Below are 6,371 nucleotides of genomic sequence, written 5' to 3' on the forward strand. Positions count from 1 at the left end.
TTGACTCATAGGATCATGCTTGATTAGAGTAAAGGAAATGGATTGAATTTGGCCTATTTGATGTCCACACGGCCAAAGACACGGGCGTGTATCTCAACTGTGTGTGACACAAGACCATGCGACACGGTCTTGTGTCCCCTGTAGGTTTTAAAGGGTTACAAGTCAGGCTGTTACACGGCCTAGCACACGGCCTGGCACATAGGCGTGTGGCTTTGCTGTGTGGCCAAAGTCAGAGAGTTACACGAGCACAGACATAGCCGTGTCTCCCTATTTTGAATGTTACACGGCCTGAGACACGGGCGTTTTTCTCAGCCGTGTGAGGCACACGGCCATGTGACCCCTATAGTGTGAATTTTCCTAACTTTTTCCTTAAGCTTTCATATGTTCCGATTTAGTTCCGAATCATTTCTAAAGTGTTTCTAAGGCCTCGAAGGCTTGAATAAGGGATAATATGCATGTGTTTCAATGGATTTTGCTATGATTTATGAATTTTTAAGAAATTAATGATTTTAAGTTACGTTTTTACTGTAATTTTCTATAACCTTATTTCGACAATGGATACGGGTTAGGGGGTGTTACATCTGCATCTTCATCTTCGGCTATTCACGGAAGTTAGTGACTCATTCAAATTAGCTGAGATGATTGAAGACACGTTGAACTGAGATTATTTCCATACAACTTAAAAGATAAAGCACGAGCGTGGTTGCACTCCCTTCCACCCAGTTTCATAACTACATCGGAAGAATTAATGGAACGTTTCTTAATGAAATACTTTCCTCCATCTCTAAATGCCAAGCTTCAAAATGAAACACTTCATTTAAGCAATTTGATGAAAAATCTTTATATGAGGCGTGGGAGCAATTCAATGAGTTATTATGGAAGTGCCTCATCATGGCATTCCTTATTACATTCAAATGGAGACTTTCTATATTGGTTTTAATGCTCATACTAGAATGATGGTGGATGTTTCAGCAAATAGAGCCCTTCTTTCTAAGTTCTACAACAAGGCTTGTGAGATTATTGAAAGACTTGTCAGGATTAACTATAAGTGGCCAACCAACCGAGCAGCCTCAAGAAAACGAGTAGTAGGAGTACATGAAGTTGATACGTTTACTTCTTTGACAGCCCAGATATCCTCTATGACTTCTATGCTTAAGAATATAACTGTTAATTGTTTGAATTGGAATATGACAGGTCAGCAGCCGAACCAATTTGAGAATATTTATTGTGAACACTGTGGAGATGGCCATTTCTTTGAAAATTGCCCATGGAATCCAGAGTTAAAATATCACATGAGAAATCATAATTAGAACGCTCCATAATTCAATTCTTACAACTCTTGCATCATTCAAAATTTCTATGGTTTAATCAATGGGTGGACCCTAGAAACTCTTCTATGTCATCTTGACAGAAATATTCGCTGGAGTATTCTCAACAACTACAACAACCCCTACCAACTGAATCTTCAAGTGATTTTGAGAATCTACTGAGGGCATACATAGCGAAGTATGATGCCACTTTAAGAAATTTGGAGAATCAAGTGGGCCAGCTACCTAATGAAATTCAAAATAGACCCAATGGATCTTTTCCCAGCGATACTAGAAATCCAAGAATTTTAGGCAAAGAACATTGCAAAACAGTCACTTTGTGAAGTTAAATGGCATTAAGGCCCAAGGTGGTTGAGGTTGAAGATGAGTGTAACGCCCCAAAAATTTAAGTTTTTAATTTTTTTGCATGTTATGAAAAATTGCTTGTTTGCTTTAATGGGTAACTGATTTGGGTGTGTATGGGAGTGTTTGACAAGCCTGGGTCCAAGTCTTGGCCTTGGCAGAATTTTTAGTTTTGCTCTTAAATGAATCTGGACATTAGTATATAGGCCTTATAAATAATAGTGTTTGTTTTATGACACAAAAAGAGCTTGTGGTCTAGTGGCAAGGTAGGGTGTTGTGTAACTGTGAGGTTTGAGGTTCAAGTCCTGGGTTGCGCAATGGAGTATTTATTTTGTTGGTTGAGCTGGGTAGGTGGAGTTGGACTAAAATACTGCTAAATGGAGTTTGAATTGGTCATAGAGAGAGTTGAGGAGAATTTGGTGGAGTAAATCAATGAGGGATAAGGGGAGAGATATTAGGAGAAAATCAAGGAATTTGATTAAAGGGGTGGTCTTGTACCGTTTGGGGGACTTCAGCTTTGAGTATTCGGCTAAGGGGGGAAAAAGGTTGCCATTTACAGCTTTTGGAGGGACTTTTTGGGGTAGCATCTACCAGAAATTGGTCTTTAGGCATTAGAGTATTAGTTTTTGGGGTTATTTTTTGTTTCTCTTTGTCGAATTTAGTAACTTTGGGAAGTACCTCTCGGGTTATCCACTTTCTTTTCTGCTCTCTCCTCTTCTCTTATTGTCGAACCCTCTCTCTTCTCTTCTCTTCTCTTCTTCTCCTCTTTATTCCAGTGCTTCAAGCATTGTTCACTACCGGTAAAGTGTTATGCTCTTCACTCTGTTCTCTTCTTTCTCTTTTTCCTAAAATCGAATACCCTCATTCATAATCTTTGATTATTGACTGCTGATGCTTTCCTCAGAATGTACTACTTGTTGCGATTTTAGGGTTTTCCTTGAGGAGGGGTGGAGTGTAAATGATATTAAATTCGTCAAACCACTCTCTCATTCTTTGATCAAGGTAAGTAGGCTAGTCTTTCTTTTAAGTGTAGGTCGAATGTTCCTATGGTTCTATAAATGATCATGTGAAGATTTCAACCACATGATTAAACAATATTGTTTAATGAAGGTCGTTTGTACTGCAGATATCCGTCAAAAAGATTGAAGTCTACTTTCATTAGTAGTATAGGTGGGTTAAGTCACTTTTGACTAATCGAGACAGGTTTTAATTTCAGTGTTGGTTAAGGGTATAAAGAGGGAGTTTAACCCTATTGCTCAGTGACTAATGGAAACCCTTATTTGAATGTAGGCTTTGGTGTTCGTGGATCTTGGTGCAGTTTCATGATCAGGTGTGTAATCACCCCACTACAACCGTAGATCGGTGAAAGGTCGAAAAGTCGTAAATACGGCATTTGAGTCCACACGGGCGTGCGATCGCTCGAGTGGTAAGCCCAACTTACAATTCATGGGCAACTGACCGAAATACCCCTGGAGGGTAAAATGATCGAAATACCCCTAGAGGGTAAAATGACCAAAATACCCCCAAAAGGTAAAATGATCGAAATACCCCTAAAAATAAAATGACTGAAATACCCTCAGAGGGTAAAATGATCGAAATACCCTTAAAGGGTAAAATGATCGAAATACTGTTAGAGGGTAAAATGACCGAAATACCCCCGGAGGGTAAAATGACTGAAATACCTCTGAAGGGTAAAATGATCGAAATACCCTGAAGGGTAAAATGACTGAAATAACCCTAGGTGATGAAATGACCATTATAGCCTTATGTTATGTATGGCTGATTTGTTCTATGATATGTATATGACTGTTACTGAGTATGACATTCTGCATACACGTATGATTTATGACATGACATACTACATGGGTTGGAGATACTGATACGGGGGAAGTATACTATACTGGTGGCTTTGCCACATATACTGTTACTGGCAGCTTCGCTGCAATTCTATTATTGGCAGCTTTGCTGCGATATTGGTGTATTGGCTGGGTGGGTCAATTTTATCCCCACATGGTTTGTTAGTGGTACGGACTGGTGTGTTGGCTAGATTGGGATGGGTTGCATTATTGCACTGTACTGGTTACTATATTAGGCTAAGGCCCACACTATTGCTGTATTGGGCTAAGGCCCACACTGTTACTGTTTTGGGCTAAGTCCCGCACTGTACTGTTACTGTATAGGGTTTAGGCCCAGACTGATATTGCATGGCTATTGATTGACTGTTAGGGGATTACATACTGAGTTTCGTAAACTCACCCTCTCGTTTTAACTGTACAGGTAATCCTCAGCCTTAGGCGATTCGGTGCTGTGAGAGACTCGAAGGTGGCCACATAACTGCTGCTATTCACACTTGCTTTTATTTTAATTTCAATTATAAGTTGGGTTTTGTTTTTGTAATAAGGCCTTTGAGTTCGTTTAAATTTTTAATTGGGATTTTACTTTCATATTTTAAACGGCTAGATAGGAGAATACGACTTTTAAAAAAATAATTATTGATTTCAAAGACACGAGTTTTAAATAATAGAATTTAAAAAGCTTTCGCAATTCTAGACCAACTTATTAAAACAATATCAGATAACAGGACAAACATTTTGTCTAGTTGATTTTTTAAGTAATTAATAAAAGGGTTTATTGTAAGCTTAGAAACAAACTTTTATCAACGAGTTAAATTTTCGAAACACACTTCAACGTGACACGTCAAATTCAACCATAACGTCTAGGCCGGGTTTGGGGTATTACATTTAGTGGTATCAGAGCTAAGTTGCAAAACTCGACTATGGAATGGGTTTTTAAAAATATTAGAATTTTTGGAAAACTGTTTTTGAAGTATTTTGGAAAGGCTTACAAGTGCGGCACACCGAGTCTCCAACGCTGAATCTGTAAGTTTCTTTATACTGTAGACTACTTGAACTGAAATTTATTGAGAGATTACTGTAGATAGACTGTACTGAAACTCTTAAATTAGAGAAAACTAAGACTGTAGGAAAACTGGAAACTGTAGGGAGACTTTCGAATTATGAAAACAAACTCTGATTATTGCTTTTCATAAGACAACTGTTAATAATTACTAGAATTACTAACTAATTCATAAAACTCTGTAAGTAGATAATACGTTGTTAGATATGAGTGCTAGAGGTACTTGCGGAAGATGTAATTAGGTCGTGGTAAAGGCCGAGGAAGTGTTAGAGCTAGGTCTTCGTTGTCAAACCACATGCCTAATGTTGGGGCTAGGGAAGCACCAGCTACACCAGTGACTGAGACGAGATCATTTGATTGAGCGGCAAGGGATGATGCACTATCCCAAGCTATGCTCCGTATTTTAGAAAGGGTCGTAGGGACCAGTACTGGTACTGTGCGCCGTGGGTCGATTTTAAAATGACTCCGGTCGAATGGAGTGGAAATTTATAGGGTTATTTCTTGAGTAGCCCCTAATGTGGCTGAATATTGGTTGGAAGTCACAGAGAGAATAATGGACGACCTCGACTGCACTTCTGAGCAAAAACTTAAAGGTGCAGTGTCTTTACTGCGAGATAAAGCCTATCGTGGTGGCTTACTGTGAGAGAAGGTACTCAGTTCGACCAGTTAATGTGGGATTTCTTTAAGTTGGCATTTCAAGGAAAGTATGTAGGCGCAAGTTATGTGGGCGCCCGAAGAAAAGAATTTTTGAGTTTGATCCAGGAGAATAAAACTGTAGCAGAATATGAGGAAGAGTTTCTACGACTGCGTCGTTATGCTAGTGGGATAGTGGTGACTGAATATGAATGTTGTGTGTGATTTAAGGATGGCCTTCGGGATGAGTTGCGAGTTTGATAGCTCTACAGAGGGAGCACAATTTTTCTGCCCTAGTTGAAAAGGCGAAAACCACTGAGGATATGAAGCGCTCTGAGTGCCAGGTTTTATGGGCCAATCGGAGTTAGGGTTCCTATGGCAAGACCACAGTCTTGTGCTGATTGTGGGAGACATCATCTAGGTGAGTACTGGACAAAGATTGGGGCATGTTTCAGATGTGGGTCTATGGAGCATCAAGTTAAAAATTGTCCTCAGAGGCCTGTTCATATGCAAGCTGAAGGTTAGGGTTTTGTTTAGCCAGCGAGAGGTGGTCAGCAGCCACCGAGGGGCCGTGGGTAGGTTAGAGGTGGAAATGGTGTGGGACAAGGTCGTGGAATGTTAGGCAAGGTGTTGGTAACGGTGACGTGAGGCAGCCAACACTGGTCTATGCTGCTCGCCGCCGAGAGGATGGTGACGCTCCAGATGTTAAAACTGGTATGTTCCTAATATATAATGTACCTTACACTGCTTTAATTGATGTAGCGTCTACACATTCATGTATTGCATGCATTGTGTCTGGCACCTTAGGTATCATGTGTGAGAGTACTGTTAATGAGATGACTGTGTTAAGTCCACTGGGACAATCAGTAAGTGTAGACAAGTGGTTCAGAGATGTGCCCCTAAAGATTCAAGGATTTAGATTTCTAGCGGATTTAATAGAGCTATCGTTTGGTGAATTCAACCTAATCTTGGGGATGGATTGGTTGGTTAAAAACCAGGCAAATTTGGATTGTGCTGCTCAACGTATGGTAGTAAAGACTATTGAGGATGAGAAGGTGGCTATGATTGGGGTGCGAAGGGGCTTTCTGTCTAATGTGATCTCTGCATTAAGGGTCAAAAAATTGGTTCGCAAAGGCGCATTTCTAGCCTATG

General features: G+C 40.0%; 1 non-coding gene across 1 annotated transcript; it reads right to left on the reverse strand.

Annotated features, from left to right (window-relative positions):
• Window positions 1-793: 793 nt before the first annotated feature.
• LOC121225941 (small nucleolar RNA R71) lies at window positions 794-898 on the reverse strand. Its single transcript, XR_005923844.1, has one exon. It is a non-coding gene; the product is annotated as a small nucleolar RNA R71 (small nucleolar RNA).
• Between the last annotated feature and the right edge of the window lie 5,473 nt (window positions 899-6,371).

The sequence above is a fragment of the Gossypium hirsutum genome, chromosome D13 (assembly GCF_007990345.1).
Source record: "Gossypium hirsutum isolate 1008001.06 chromosome D13, Gossypium_hirsutum_v2.1, whole genome shotgun sequence".
NCBI lineage: Eukaryota > Viridiplantae > Streptophyta > Magnoliopsida > Malvales > Malvaceae > Gossypium > Gossypium hirsutum.